Raw genomic sequence first — 15,317 nt, 5'->3', positions numbered from 1 at the left:
TTAACCCCTTAGGTTCCACAGTGAGTATACCAAGCATGCTTTACTGTATATACAGTACAGACTGATTTTACTGTCGTGGTTTTAGTAACACTTTAAGCTTTGATAAAACAAAACAAACAAAAAAAAAAGACTGGATGCTGATTGATTTCTGTGCAGAGCTGCACCAGATTTTGCACTCCCCAGTTTTAGTAAATTAACCCCAAAGCTGGTTGGGGAGTTTTTCTCTTATGCATGATAGCAGTAATATTATTGTGTTATATGTAAAAATAGCCACACCAACTTAAATTACACATCAATATACAATTCCAAACATTGTAATAATACCAATGTGCACTGTGTCAAATATTTAAATGATAACCAGAAATAATTATAAAGAAAATTAATATAGAATGTCCATCCATTCAGGATCGTGATTCCTTGTGTGTATCCACACACCTCTGTATATTATTCTTCAGTTCTGTGCTCAGCATGCTATCCACCATGAATATAGTACATAATCCTCCATCATCCAAAATTCTCACTCACCAGATAACTTCAAATTAAATGCGTGATAATCCAATCCACCAGGGATCCTGTAGTCAATGGTTTGATTTCCCCGTTCATTCAATCAAGTAATCAGAAAATGCCATCATTGCGCAACATATATATTCAATATAAAATAGTACATCCAAAGTGTAAAATATTAACTCACATTAAAAGTGCTCTCCGACCGGCATTAAGTCTATCCAGCAATCCGTATCTCCAATGCTCTTGCGTTACCCAGGGACAAGAAATGACGTATGCATCGCTCCACTATGCCTCAACGTGTTTCGCATGAATATTATATCATCAGGAAGCTATTTTGGTGTATTTCCGATTACCGGAAATACACCTGCCACCATATTAACTAATCTCCGTGTGTGTTAATATCAGTGCAATTCCTTTTCTTTCCTGTGATAGTTGTGACATTTTATGAACTCCTTTTAGCACAATATATGCCCTGCTCTTTCACAATTGATATTCAAAAAAACAGAACTCCAATCATCCTAATAATAATTAACCTCATGCCTATATTAATATCAGTGCAATTCTGATGAGGTGCAGGTAACCTGCAGGTGATCAGTTTAAAGGCAGCCCAGTGTAGCTAGTATACCAGTGTAGAGAACAGATATGCCCATTGCTGTTTGATTTTAATTAAAAACTGACCTCAATCTTCACTTCTTCCTAAGGATTCCTGCAGATATCGCTGGCTAAGAAAAACAGGTGTATAGGCACTGCAACCTTCCCACATAGGCTGTTTTACAGCTTTGTACATGCATTTAATATTTAATAAAGAGATACTATTTTGGATATCATCCTGACTGTCAACTATCCCTTTCCTTTAATTCTGGCTGCTGCTGTCCCCCAGGCGGGTATGGCTGATGGCTGCTGCTGTACCCCAGGCGGGTATGGCTGATGGCTGCTGCTGTCCCCGAGGCAAGTATGGCTGATGGCTGCTGCTGTCCCCCAGGCGGGTATGGTTGGTGGTTCAGGCTCCTGTCCCAGGAGGCAGAGTGCATTTGTTATCATTCTGCCTGTGACAGGAGTCTGTGCTATACTGGAAGCATCAGCTCTGCTCTCTACTACAGCCGAATGCTTAATAATACCACCGGCTCCATTCTTCACTCTGGAATGGCGGGTCGGGAACCCACAATCTGGGCTTGCTGACCCATCATCCCAGAGCAGGAGGTGGCGGGCCACATCAGCGATTGGGCACCTCTTCTTTAGCTAGGTCAGCATTATGGACATATGTAGTACATCCAATATCTGAACAGGTTGAAACAAGCCCCCCTCATCCCACCACCACATCCCAACACAGTGGTTCCTGGGCTTTCCTGATTATCTTAAGAGCTGGGTACCACAATTAACATTGTCAGGTTGACAATCAGGAGTAGCTTTGTAAATAGGGAACCTGGAAGCACTCAGCACTAAGCTTTTCCAGGTTCAGAGCTGTCAGAATTCCAGCTATGAAGCCAGGTGCACAGAGGATTGTGACAGACCTAGCCGGGAAAGAGACTTTTGGAGGGGACTGTATGCTAGCCTCTTGCCGATCGATCGGGGGCCCTTGTATTTGGGGGAATGGTGCTCTTTGTGAGCTGTATGCCTGGGGACCCTTGAGGTGGTATTATTGTGGATTCGGGTCCTGGTCCCTCAGGACACACAGACTCTGGGGACCCTAGATTTGCCATATTGGAATAGTGGCTGATTCATAATGCTGGGACAGATACTGTTAGAAGATGCTGATGTAAATTCCAACACCTGTCTGTCTATTGTCTGCTAAAATGTGTATTGTAAATAAGTCTACTATGGGATCTAAGAGTCATTAGATCCCCATTGTTATTTGTGTTAATTAACTCTGCTATTGTGTGAAGAAGAGTCTATGTTGATTGTGATAATGTTGATTGGATTTTCTGAACTACAAGATGGCCAGTCTGGCCTAACGGTCATCTAGGCTGTCTAAAGGGATTAGTTAATTAGCTCATGTTCATTAGGTTAATTAGGTTACAGCTGTATTGTTAGAGTAATATGAGCAGGAGGTCTGCACCTCCACTTTGAGTGTATAAAAGCCTGTATTTTGCAATAAAGGATATTCCTGTTTGAACTTACATACAGCCTGCCTGATGTTTGTTCTGAGCTATCACAACTGGACTAGAATGGCACAGAGCTGTAGTTCTAGTCCCAGAGCATCGGATGACCGAACCATCAGATGTTGTAATCTGATTCAATAGCTGCAGAGGAGTGTCGGGAGAGTGGAACCGAGTGAGCAAGGGGGCTTGTTACATTGGTTGGTAGCGGTGGGATTTGCTCTCCAGTTACTGGGACACTCCAAACCAGCCTGCAGGAGAGCCACGCTGAAAGACTTACATGAGAGCTGTGGAGGGAATGGTGGGATCGTGCTTCCTTGCCGTGAACACATCCAAACCATCACCTGGATCCAAGGTAGCAGGATAGCAGGATAGCAGGAGAGGAGAAATACCAGCCACCATGGATGAGGAATTCAGAAGGAGGTTGCGAGAGGAGATACAGCACAGAGGACCAATATCAGAGCAGGTCCTGCTAGGATGGTTTGATTCTATCCACTGTGAACTCTGGAAGGAAGCGCTAGCCCGTGAGCAGCGACACCAGGGAAAAGTTCTCTCCTCCATCCATGTGAGGTACTGGTCACAGTATGAAGTGCGAATGCTGCTTTTGGGGGAACAGCTGAACCAGGAGAGGACAGCCGAGTTAAGCAGGCTGATCCGGGCAGAAATGCGGTTGGACGAGAGCTACAGAGCCCTCCAGTGGTATGTAACCCAAGTGTGCCCATGGACAGCGGATGACAGCCCCACGGAAGGCTTTGACTACGATGGCCTGGGATTGTTATACTGGAGGCTGTCCAGGGACCCTGACTTTGGAAGTGATCGGAAGTGGCGTTTGGAGGAAATAATGGAGCAAAGAGAGCGGAGACTGAATGTCTCAGAAGTGCACTGGGCACTGGAAGATTTGGAGTTTCTGGCCGTTCAGGAATGGGAGTTGGAGATCGCCTACAAACAGCTGTTAGACTCTGCTCAGCAGCAGGGTGGTGCTCCCTTTGCCTGGGACTATCATGAAATACCAGTTGACAACTCTGAAATCCTGGCGGAAGAGTTGACAATGTGGCAGAATAACGGTGTGCTTTGCCAACCTGCACCCGCAGCTATGGAGGCGGAGGTTTTATGGCAGATGCAGCAAGTGCTGACTGACCTTGATGAACCTATTTCTGCATTGGATGATCTTGGATGGAGGAATGTGCCTGTCCAGCAGAATGCCAGAGAATCGGCAGTGGAAAATCTGAAGATTGCCGTCCCCAAACCTGAAGTGCTGACAACAGGGCAGAGCTCTGAAACCTCTGCCCAGCACTGATAGCATCTTCTGGGTTCCACGGAGAGGAGATGGTGAACCTTTATCCCCAGACACCAGTTGCAGAGACAGGGGATTTGATAGACTTTTCTGCTGAGGAAGAACAACCTGGTGAGCCTCCAGCAGAAGAAGAGCTGTTATTAGGGCCAAACTTTACTGTGCTCTGCCCAGCACTGATAGCATCTTCTGGGTTCCACGGAGAGGAGATGGTGAACCTTTATCCCCAGACACCAGTTGCAGAGACAGGGGATTTGATAGACTTTTCTGCTGAGGTAGAACAACCTGGTGAGCCTCCAGCAGAAGAGGAGCTGTTATTAGGGCCAAACTTCACTATGCTCTGCCCAGCACCAACAGAAGTATCTGTGAAGTCACAAGGAACTTCCCCAGCTGAAGTGCTGGCAACCGGACAGAGGGTCCAAGATCTCTGCCCTACACCTGCGGTGGTTCCGGAGGCTCAGGGTGAGAAGGAGGTGGTCACTTCCCAGCAGCAGATCAGGATACAGGGGGAGAAGGGAGAGGAGGTGTTCGTCGTCCCTCCCCAACAGTTAGCCGGAGCAGATGGTGTGGGGTTTCCAGCAGAAGGGCTGGCAACAGGGCCGAGTACTGCTGGACTCTGCCCTCAACTAACAGAGGATGGATGTCCTGTGAAGGTGGATGGGACTTCAGTCTCCACCTGTATACCCCAGGGATGCTGGGCAGTCGGCCCAGATCCCCAACAGCATGACGGAGTGAGCCCAGACACCCTGTCTTCTCTCCAGCGGCAGAAAGGACTCCAGGGAGAAGGGCCAGTCCAGGCCTCTCCCCAGCGGCAGATATGTTCTCTGAGAGAGGCAGAGGTTGGCTGGGTGAGTAATGCTTTGTTTGGAACAATTTGTTTGGGGTACTGTGTGGGTACAGGTATTAGAGGACTGGAACTACTGACTAACTTCGGAGTCAACCCGTCTGGGTTCTCCTCCTGTGTTAGTCTCCTGCCAAAAGGGGAGAAATGTGACAGACCTAGCCGGGAAAGAGACTTTTGGAGGGGACTGTATGCTAGCCTCTTGCCGATCGATTGGGGGCCCTTGCATTTGGGGGAACGGTGCTCTTCGTGAGCCTGGGGACCCTTGAGGTGGTATTATTGTGGATTCGGGTCCTTGTCCCCCAGGACACACAGACTCTTGGGACCCTAGATTTGCCATATTGGAATAGTGGCTGATTCATAATGCTGGGACAGATACTGTTAGGAGATGCTGATGTAAATTCCAACACCTGTCTGTCTATTGTCTCCTAAAATGTGTATTGTAAATAAGTCTACTATGGGATCTAAGAGTCATTAGATCCCCATTGTTATTTGTGTTAATTAACTCTGCTATTGTGTGAAGAAGAGTCTATGTTGATTGTGATAATGTTGATTGGATTTTCTGAACTACAAGACAGCCAGTCTGGCCTAATGGTCATGTCTGAGTCATCTAGGCTGTCTAAAGGGATTAGTTAATTAGCTCATGTTCATTAGGTTAATTAGGTTACAGCTGTATTGTTAGAGTAATATGAGCAGGAGGTCCGCACCTCCACTTTGAGTGTATAAAAGCCTGTATTTTGCAATAAAGGATATTCCTGTTTGAACTTACATACAGCCTGCCTGGTGTTTGTTCTGAGCTATCACAACTGGACTAGAATGGCACAGAGCTGTAGTTCTAGTCCCAGAGCATCGGATGACCAAACCATCAGATGTTGCAATCTGATTCAATAGCTGCAGAGGAGTGTCGGGAGAGTGGAACCGAGCGAGCAAAGGGGCTCATTACAAGGATCAAGCACAGTCTGTGCTTAATTGGGCAGAGCAGTAGACAGGGAAGACATTACCCCTGTTGCCCTGTGCACACACACAGCCAAACATAAATGCATGCATAGAGTGCACATGTGCATTTCAACATTTTCACTATACATGTGATATAATGCTAGGCATGGCAAAGTGAGATTACCCATCTAAACTGATGAACTTTAAAGGCAATTAAAGTGTCCCCAACTGATATATTTTATTTGTTCTTTTTGTATATTTATGGGTAGGGTTTTTGCCTATTGATACCTTAAAGTACCATCATTTTTGCCATTTCACGGGCGAACACAGTTTTCAGGCCTGATGTAATTGCTATCAAGTTACTGAACACTATCTACTACTTTATTGTTTTTGCATGCATTCAAATTAATTTTAGTGTATTTTTTCCTGAAAATATATATGTGATAAAAAATTGCACAAATGTTGTGTAATATATATATTTGCAGCTACCGTCTTATATTACAAGGTATCTGTGTTTAGAAAATATATAATGTTCCTTGGAATGTAAGTAATTTTATAGCAAAAGTTTAACATGTGCGTAAAATGAAAACAATTGTTTTAGAGGGGAAGTGGTTAAAGTAGATCAGCTATAAGTCAACGGCCAGATAAATTGGATGTTCTATTTATTTTGACAGGGGAATAATTAGTGATGTGGAAATCTAGTGCTGGTTAATATCTAGAACATTTATTTTCTTCTTATTTCACTGATAACATTCAGTCTACTCAGGTGTTATTTTTTCTTACTTTTATGCATAAATAATGACAGTGCTTTTGAGATTATTGGTGGTTCAGTAAGTAGTCTCTATATTTGTTCCCTGTTAGAACAGTAAATAGATGTGGTGGGATGTGGATTCAGAAAGCGATACCACATCCCAAAGTTAGAATGAGCTATTGGTACCTTCCAGACAGGACTTGCACGTTCCCCTGACTGTAATGTACACCACAGCTCAGGAATTGTGGCAGTGAGTAGTATTTAACATACCACATTGCATTGAGAGTGCAGCAGCCATAAAAAAATCTATCTATCTATCTATCTACAGTCCCTGACAAAAGTCTTGTCACTTGTGTACAAATTGACCTGAAGTGCCGCTAAAATATTATATTTCTAATCAAGATTTTGTTACAAGAAATGGGTCATTTTAATCTCAACAGCTTTTGTAATAATGTTTCAGTGCAAAACGAAACAAAAAGTATTCTAATATTCACAGCTTGGTAAAGCCCATTGAGTCAATTTTTGCCAAGACATAAGTGTTGTCGCCTTGTTATATGAGCTTCACCTGTGACTAATAATGGATCAATTAGGTCTCAGGTGTGTATAAAAAGAACACCAGTACACTAGACCTTCTCAACTGCAACTAGACCTCTGCAAACATGCCTAAGATTCACCCGGAGACTAAAGTGTTGATTATCAAGAGGCTGAAGACCAGATCCACTGCTGATGTGGCAGACACCTTCAATGTGTCTCAGCGTCAAGTTCAGAGGATAAAATAAAGATTTGAAGAGACTGGAGACGTTTTGTACAAGGCCAGGTCAGGCCGACCCCACAAGACAACTGCTCGAGAGGACCGTTTGTTGGCTCGAAAATCCAAGGCCAGTCCATTTTCCACTGCAGCAGAGCTCCACGAGACCTGGTCACCTGAAGTCCCTGTGTCAACCAGAACAGTTTGCCAGATTCTGTCTCGAAATGGCCTCCATTGTCGAATCAGTGCCCATAAGCCAGCACTAAACAAAAGACAATTGAAAAACCATGTGGCATTTGCCAAGGGCCACAGCCTGCTAAAAGGATGGACTCTGGAAAAGTGGCAGAAGGTGGATTTTTCAGATGAATTTTCTGTTGAATTACACCACAGTCGCCGCAAATATTGCAGGAGACCTACCGGAACCCGCATGGAGCCGAGATTTACCCAGAAAACAGTGAAGTTTGGTGGAGGCAAAATCATGGTCTGGGGTTACATCCAGTATGGGGGTGTGCAAGGGATCTGCAGGGTGGAAGGCAATATCAATAGTCTAAAATACCAAGAAATCTTAGCTACCTCTTATATTCCCAACCATAAAAAAGGCCAAATTTTGCAGCAGGATGGTGCTCCACAGGGCCGTTTTTAAGGCAGGGCAAAAGGGGCAGCTGCCCTGGGCCCTGTCATTGTTGTGGGGCCCAAAGCAGCAGCTTCATACTTGCCAACTATCCTGGTTTAAATTCCCTCCTCCCTTGAGGTTTTAGTCCTGAGCTGTGTCCCAATATCTAAGTGTGAAGTGCTGCTACTAATGTTGCCCAGCTCTGCCCTATTGTTGTGTAAAGATGACTCACCTGCAGACCCTGTGTTTACATGTAAATTACCGGCATTCGTATGTAAATAGTGTTGGGCTCCATATGTAAATAGGGGCGGCCGGCTGCATTGATATGTATTTCATGCCCCCCTGAGGTCATATCCACAGTAATCTCTAGCAACCAATCAACAAGCAGAAATCATGTGCTGTAACCTCTAGCAACTAATCAGTGAGCCATAATGTGTGCTGTAACCTCTAGCAACCAGTCAGTGAGTGGTAATGATACTCTGTAACCTCTGGCAACCAATCGCAATAGATGCCTGATCTGATTCAGTAAACTGATTTTGAGTCTAGCTGCTATTTATTGTACGTCTCAGAGCAGGTGGAGAGCAAAACTGCATGGAGGGGCCCCAAGAAAAGTTTTGCCCAGGGTCCAATCAATATTAAAGACGGCCCTGGTGCTCCATCGCATACTTCCATCTCCATATCAAAGTTCCTTAAGGCAAAGAAGATCAAGATGCTCCAGGATTGGCCAGCCCAGTCACCAGACATGAACATCATTGAGCATATGTGGTGTAGGATGAAAGATGAAGCATGGAAGATGAAACCAAAGAATATTGATGAACTCTGGGAGGCATGCAATACTGTTTTCTTTGCTATTCCTGATGACTTCATCAATAAATTGTATGAATCCTTGCCAAACCGCATGGATGCTGTCCTTCAAGCTCATGGAAATCATACAAGATATTAAATTTGGATCTCACAGGACCACTGCTTAATTTGCTGACATATTTTTGGATTTTCAGTAAAGTTGTTCAATTTCTGTATAGACGACAAAACTTTTGTCTTGCCAAAATTTTACCTGTCTGTCTTGATTAAATGATAAATCTTTTTTCAGTGAAACTAATTTATTTCAGTGCATTAAACATAATTTGGGAGGGCTTTAGCTTTTCATATGAGCTATTTCTAACACCAATTGATTAATTAAAAGTTAGGTTAATAGCAGGAGTTTCTACAAAATAGAGAAGCGACAAGACTTTTGTCAGGAAATCTTCACTTTTGATTTAAACAGTCTTGTCTTCCAAAAATCCCAGCCAGGTGGCTCAGAAAAGTACTGGACCACTGCTCTCTCTACCTGTAAGTATGTTTTCTGACAGCATTTGACAGCAAGATAGCCTTGACAGAACATTGGTTCTCCCTCTGCTACTCTCCTAGAGTGCTACTGTGCAAGGGATTACAGGTGGCTAATATAAACAAAGAGCATGGCTCATGGTAATTAAATGTACAAAAAAAAATATATATATACAACAATATATCCATGGGGTTCAGGTTTAAATGACAGGCTATTTGTAATTGCATAACATTTTTATGCGTAACAATATTCACAGTAATTCCTAAAGTGATATTAAAGACAATTAAAAAAATATATATTAACTTGTTATACTTACCTACTCTGTGCAGTGGTTTTGCACACAGCAGACCTGATCCTCCCCCTTCTCAAGTCCCCCGCCAGCGCTCCTGGCCTCTTCCTACTGCCGAGTGCTGCCGAAGCTGCTTGCAATGGGGGCTACCAAACAGGCTCACTCCTGAGCCACTGCTCTGCGTATCCATTCACACACAGAGCCACCCCCTCTCTCTCCTCATTGGCTCACTGGCTGTAGCTCTCATTGCTGTCTCAGCCAATTAGGAGGGAGAGTCTCTGGAGAGCCAAGGCTCTCGTGCACATCGCTGTATTGCGATGGGACTGAGGTAAGTATTAGAGGGGGCTGCTGCACAGAGAAGATTTTCTACCTTCATGCATAGAATACATGAAAGTAAAAAACCTTGAGCCTTTGGAACCACTTTAATTTTGAATATAATACAGCATGTGCCTATTAAATACTGCAAATACCCTTTCTTTCAGAATATTCCAATCCTGAATTGTCTTTTCAATAAAATATGAATAAAGAAAGTACAAATTACAGTATGTATCATCATGGATTACTAAGAATTTTTTTCTGCTGAAACTGAATTGTATCCAATGAGCATGTGTGAAGACAATTATACCGAAGTATCTGCATTTTTCCTGGTTGGATTCCAAAATCTTAAAAGCTTCAAGATTTTAAGTGTTACTTTATTTGTATTGATTTATATTATTATTATTTCATCCAACCTTTTAATCGTTGTGCTTGTCTAAGTCAGTGAACACCTAAAAAACCCAATGTACTTTTTTCTAAAGCACCTTGCTCTAGCTGACATGCTTGTTGCTTCCAATATTGTTCCACAGTTGTTGTATGTCATTATGCAGGATGGATATTACTTATCTACATCAGCATGTATTTTCCATTATTATGTGTTTAACCTACTGGGTATAGTCCAATCCTTTATCTTAACAATTATGTCCTATGATCGATATTTGGCTATCTGTAACCCATTACATTATTCTTCTCTTATGACTGTAAAAAAATGTCACTACTTGGTTAACTTGACTTGGCTGTTGACTTTAATGCTTGATTCAACTGAAATAGGATTTATGTATCAGATGAAGTTTTGTGATTCAAATATCATTGACCATTTCTTTTGTGATATAACATCAATCCTTAACATCTCCACTTCTGATACAATAATAATTGTATGGCAGGATTTTGCTCTGTCCCTGATAACATTTTTTTTCCATTTTTGTTCACCATTGTATCGTATGCCTGTATCTTCATTACCATCATCAAGATGTCCTCATTCACAGGGAGGAAGAAAGCATTCTCCACTTGCAGTTCTCATCTTAGCATTGTTTGCATTTACTATGGGACTTTAATTGCTTTATATGTGTTCCCTTCTGGAAACAATTTCCAAAATGAAAATAAAATAAAATCTCTAATAAATGTTCTATTAACCCCACTTATTAACCCTCTTATATACAGCCTCAGGAATAAAGAAATAATACGATTCATTCATAAGTTAATACATTTAAATACTATGGGCAAATAATAAGTGGCCAACCACAGACGTGAATGATGAGTGGGGAGGGGCTTTTCAAAACCAAAAGTGAAAGTGTTGCTGTTTTTTTCGTAGGAATGTATATTTTCCAGTTAATGCGATTTACAAAAGACACAATATTTACCCCTCAGGTATTCTCACACTTCTCGGCTTATATAAACATTTGCTCAATTTCTAGTTAATTACCAAAGTTTGCATATATTTCTGTTTTAGGCATAGTTTTAGTGGGGAAAAGCTTTCTGAAAAAAAAATATTTCAACCTACAAAGTCAAAAATAGATAAGAAGCTGCATCATGTTTCAGATTGTTTATAAATTGGCCCTCAAAAACCTACTTATAAACTGATCAGCCATAACTTTATAGCCACCCACCTAATATTGTCCCCCTTTTGCTGTCAAAATAGCCCTGACCCATCAAGGCATTGATGCCACTAGACTTCTGAAGGTATGCTGTGGTATCTGCCAGTATTCAGCCAGTAGCAGATCATTTATGTCCTGTAAGTTTGTGAGGTGGGGCCTTTATGGACCAGACTTGTTTTTTCAGCACATCCTATAGATGGAAACAGTGGATTGAGATCTGGAGAATTTGTAGGCCAAGTCAACATCTTGAACTTGTTGTTGTGTTCCTCAAACCATACTTGAACCATTTCTGTAGTGTGGCAAGATGCATTACCCTGTAGAAAGAGGCCACCGCCATGAGGGAATATAGTTTCCATGAATGACTTGTATAGCGCTGCAAATGCGAACCGAATCGCCTCAAGACGCTTGGTCCATCCCGTGGGTCCAGCTTGTTAGAAGAGGTAGGTCTTGAGTTTCTTCCTGAAGGCCTGATGGTTTCCTTCCATACGGATGTTGGTCGGGAGAGTGTTCCATAGCCGTGGTCCTTGGACTGCGAATCTTCGTTCTCCCTTCGATTTGTAGTGGGATTTGGGAATGTGGAGGAGGTTTTGGTATTTTGATGAAGACTGCAATTAGGTACGTAGCGTTTTATTTCCTCGCATAGGTATTGAGGCGCGTTTCCATGTAGGCATTTGTGGGTGAGGCAGAGGGTCTTGAATGTGATCCGATCCTTTATGGTTAGCAAATGTAGGCTCCTCAGGGATGGGGAAATGGATTCCCATGGTTTTTTCCCTGTTATCAGTCTTGCTGCAGTGTTTTGGATGAGTTGTAGGTGTGCAATCTGGTATTTAGGTAGTCCAGTGTAGAGGGAGTTTGCGTAGTCGAGTCGGGAGTTAATGATAGTTCCAACTACTGCCGCTTTGTCCTCTTTTGGAATGAAGGGGATCAGTCTGCGTAGCAGGTGAAGAAGATGGTGAGATCCACTGACTACTGATCCAATTTGTGCATCCATTGACATTTCTGAGTCAAAAATGACTCCAAGACTTTTGACTTTGGTGTGCTTGGGGCGATGGTCTGTCCAAAGACGGTGGGTGGTGTCCAAGGGTTCTTGTTTTTTGTATTTTGGTTTGCATGTAGTAGAAGAAGCTCTGTTTTGGATCCGTTGAGTTTGAGGTAGCTAGTGGTCATCCAGTAGTCTATCAATGTGAGGCATTTTCTAGTTGTTGATAGTGGTCTTTTTGTCCGGTGATGCGAAAGTAGAGTTGCGTGTCATCAGCATACGAGTGGTAGCGGAGGTCCGAATTTCTGATGATTTTAAGGAGCGGACGGATGTAGATGTTGAAGAGGACTGGTGATAAGGGTGACCCTTGAGGCACTCCATACGATATTGCTCGGGTTTCAGAGGTGAAGGCTCCTAGTTTCACTGTCTGAGAGTGATTTTCCAGGAACAATGCAAATCATTGTAGCTCTGAATCTGTGACTCCCGCTACTTCTGTGAGGCGGATAAGTAGGGTGTTGTGGTCCACTGTATCGAACGCTGCACTGAGGTCCAACAGTACCAGGAGACTTGATTCTCTGTCATCTGCAGCTTGGCGGGGGTCATCCCATACTTTGAGGAGTGCTGTTTCTGTGTCGTGGCCTGGGCAGAAGCCTGATTGCAGGGGGTCCAAGAATTTGTGTGTGTCCAAGTGGAGTTGTAGCTGTTGTACTTTCTGTTGTGCTTTCTCCATGACCTTGGAGATGGTGTTAAGACTTGTTATCGGTCTGTGGTAGTTGGGGGTCTTTAGGGTTGAGGTTGGGTTTCTTTAGAAGAGGTTTGACGATGCCTTGCTTGAGGGCAATCGGGACAGCCCCTTCTTTGAATTAATGATTTATGAGATGTGTTATAGTTGGAGCAAGGATGTCGGAACATTCTTTCAGAAGTTTTGTGGGAATGATGTCGTTTGGTGAAGTGCTGTCTCTGAGGCTTCTGATGATGTTTTTAGTGCTGTCAGTGGTAATTGGGATTAGCAAGAATTTCAGTCCTTGTGTGATGTTCATATCGATTTCCACTTTTTGCTTTCATTGATTGAGGTTGGTTGTTTTTTTCTGTTGAATTGTTTTCCGGATGTTATCGATTTTGTCGATGAAAAAGCCCGATAACTCATTGCAAAATTCTTGAGTTTCATTTGCTGGGGGCTCTAGGCAGGTTGGGTTCATAGTCTGGGCGACTATTTTGAAAAGTTCCCGAGGGCGGTTTAAGGCTGTTGAGATGGTATTTGAGAAATGTTCTTTTTTTTGCTTTGAAGATTGCTTTGTGATATTTCTCGGTGAGAACTTTGTAGTTTGAGTTGTTTTCCTTAGTAGAATTTCTTCTCTAGGCTCTTTCAGCTCTTCTGCATTCGCGCTTCAGTAGAGTAAGGATGCCAGTAAACCATCCCAAATTTTTTTTGCGGATGAGCCACTGAGTCTGCTGTTTGTAGTAATGCCTTTGTTTAAGGAGTTGAGTGTTTGTTCAGTTGAGTGGTTTAAATTTAGCGTTGCTATTTTGTTTGATAAGGTGGTTTTGAAGAGTTCGGAGTGTAGTTTCTTCTGAGATCTAGACCAGTGTGTTGTTATTGCGTGATTCCATTTTTGGAGGGTGGTGTTGGTGACGATTTTAAATTTGATAGCGTGGTGGTCCATCCAGGGTAGCGGTAGGTTGAATCTGTTGATGTCCATATTTTGTTTAAAGATGAGGTTCAAAATATGTCCTGAACCATGTGTAGGAGTATTTATCAGTTGCTGGAGACCTAGTTCTTCAAGTTGGTTAATGCAGGCGGTGGCGATAGGGTCTAGGGTGGAGTTTGTATAGAGGTTGAAGTCTCCAAGTACCAGAAAGTTTTTTGTTTTCAGGGTGTGTATTGAGATGAATTCCATGAAGGGTGTAAGGAGATTAGTCTTTGGCCCTGGTGGTCTGTAGCATAGTAGTATGTGAATAGTGTCTTGGGGTGTTGTTTGAAGATGAAGGGAGAGTGTCTTCATGAATGGCACTGAGTTCTGTAACGTTGGTTTGGTGTAGGTTTGGTTTGGTGTGAATGGGTGTAGTTGGTCATTAACAATGTTTAGGTGGGTGGTACGTGTCAAAGAAACATCCACATGAATGGCAGGATTAAGGTTTCCTAGCAGAACATTGTCAAAAGCATCACACTGCCTCCGCTGACTTGACTTCTTCCCATACTGCATCCTGGTGCCATCTCTTCCTCAGGTAAGCAAGGCACGTATACCTGGTCATCCACATGATGTAAAAGAAAACATGATTTATTGGACCAGGCTACCTTCTTCCATTGCTCCATAGTCCAGTTCTGATGCTCAGTTGGCCAGTGTAGGGGCTTTTTGCTGTGGACACAGGTCAGCATGGGCACTTTGACTCTGCAGCTATGCAGCCCCATACACAACAATTTGTGAAGCCCATTTTATCTGCTGTCAACAAATCAACTTCATGGACAGCTTGTTTATGTGCTTAACCTGTCAGTGGTCATAAAGTTATGGCTAATCAGTGTATGTTGCAGTAATGTGTTATCTTGTGTTAAAATGGACCTTCCATGTGGTATACTGCATTTAAAAAAAGTCATGTTGTGTGGTGTACAGCTAGCCTATTCAAAATGCAGCATGCTTTTAAGTGAACCTTTAATGAAAATAAGAAACATGTGCCTTACTGCCACCCCTCCCCACTCCCCTCTACCCAAACAGAATCAGCTTGCAAAAAATTAAAAATAAATCTTTGACAAAAAAAATACGTTGGCCCCTGTACGGCACTCCAGTCCTTTGCAAGTGTTTGTTCTCATAAGATTGCAAATGCCTAGATTGCCCATGGAAGCTTTAGAAACCAGGGCACAGGTATTTTTTTATCATGTCAAAGCCTTATTTTTGAGAGTTTTTGTTAAAGTGCTGCAACACCAACCCCCCTCCCCTTCCCCAAACCAGTACTTGGGCTCTACGCACACTTGTAGAGATCAGAACACTTTTTAGGTTCCCATAAAACGGAGAAAACAGGCCCCTAATGTTCTGTTC

The 15,317-nt window shown here is 42.9% G+C and overlaps 1 pseudogene; it reads left to right on the top strand.

Moving 5' to 3' along the window:
• Positions 1-10,001: 10,001 nt before the first annotated feature.
• Positions 10,002-10,939, top strand: LOC141111729 (olfactory receptor 1M1-like; annotated as a pseudogene).
• Positions 10,940-15,317: the final 4,378 nt, after the last annotated feature.

Source organism: Aquarana catesbeiana, linkage group LG11 (genome assembly GCF_042186555.1).
Source record: "Aquarana catesbeiana isolate 2022-GZ linkage group LG11, ASM4218655v1, whole genome shotgun sequence".
Lineage (NCBI taxonomy): Eukaryota > Metazoa > Chordata > Amphibia > Anura > Ranidae > Aquarana > Aquarana catesbeiana.
The sequence above is the reverse complement of the archived record's forward strand: the minus strand, read 5'-3'. Positions and strand labels throughout refer to the sequence as shown.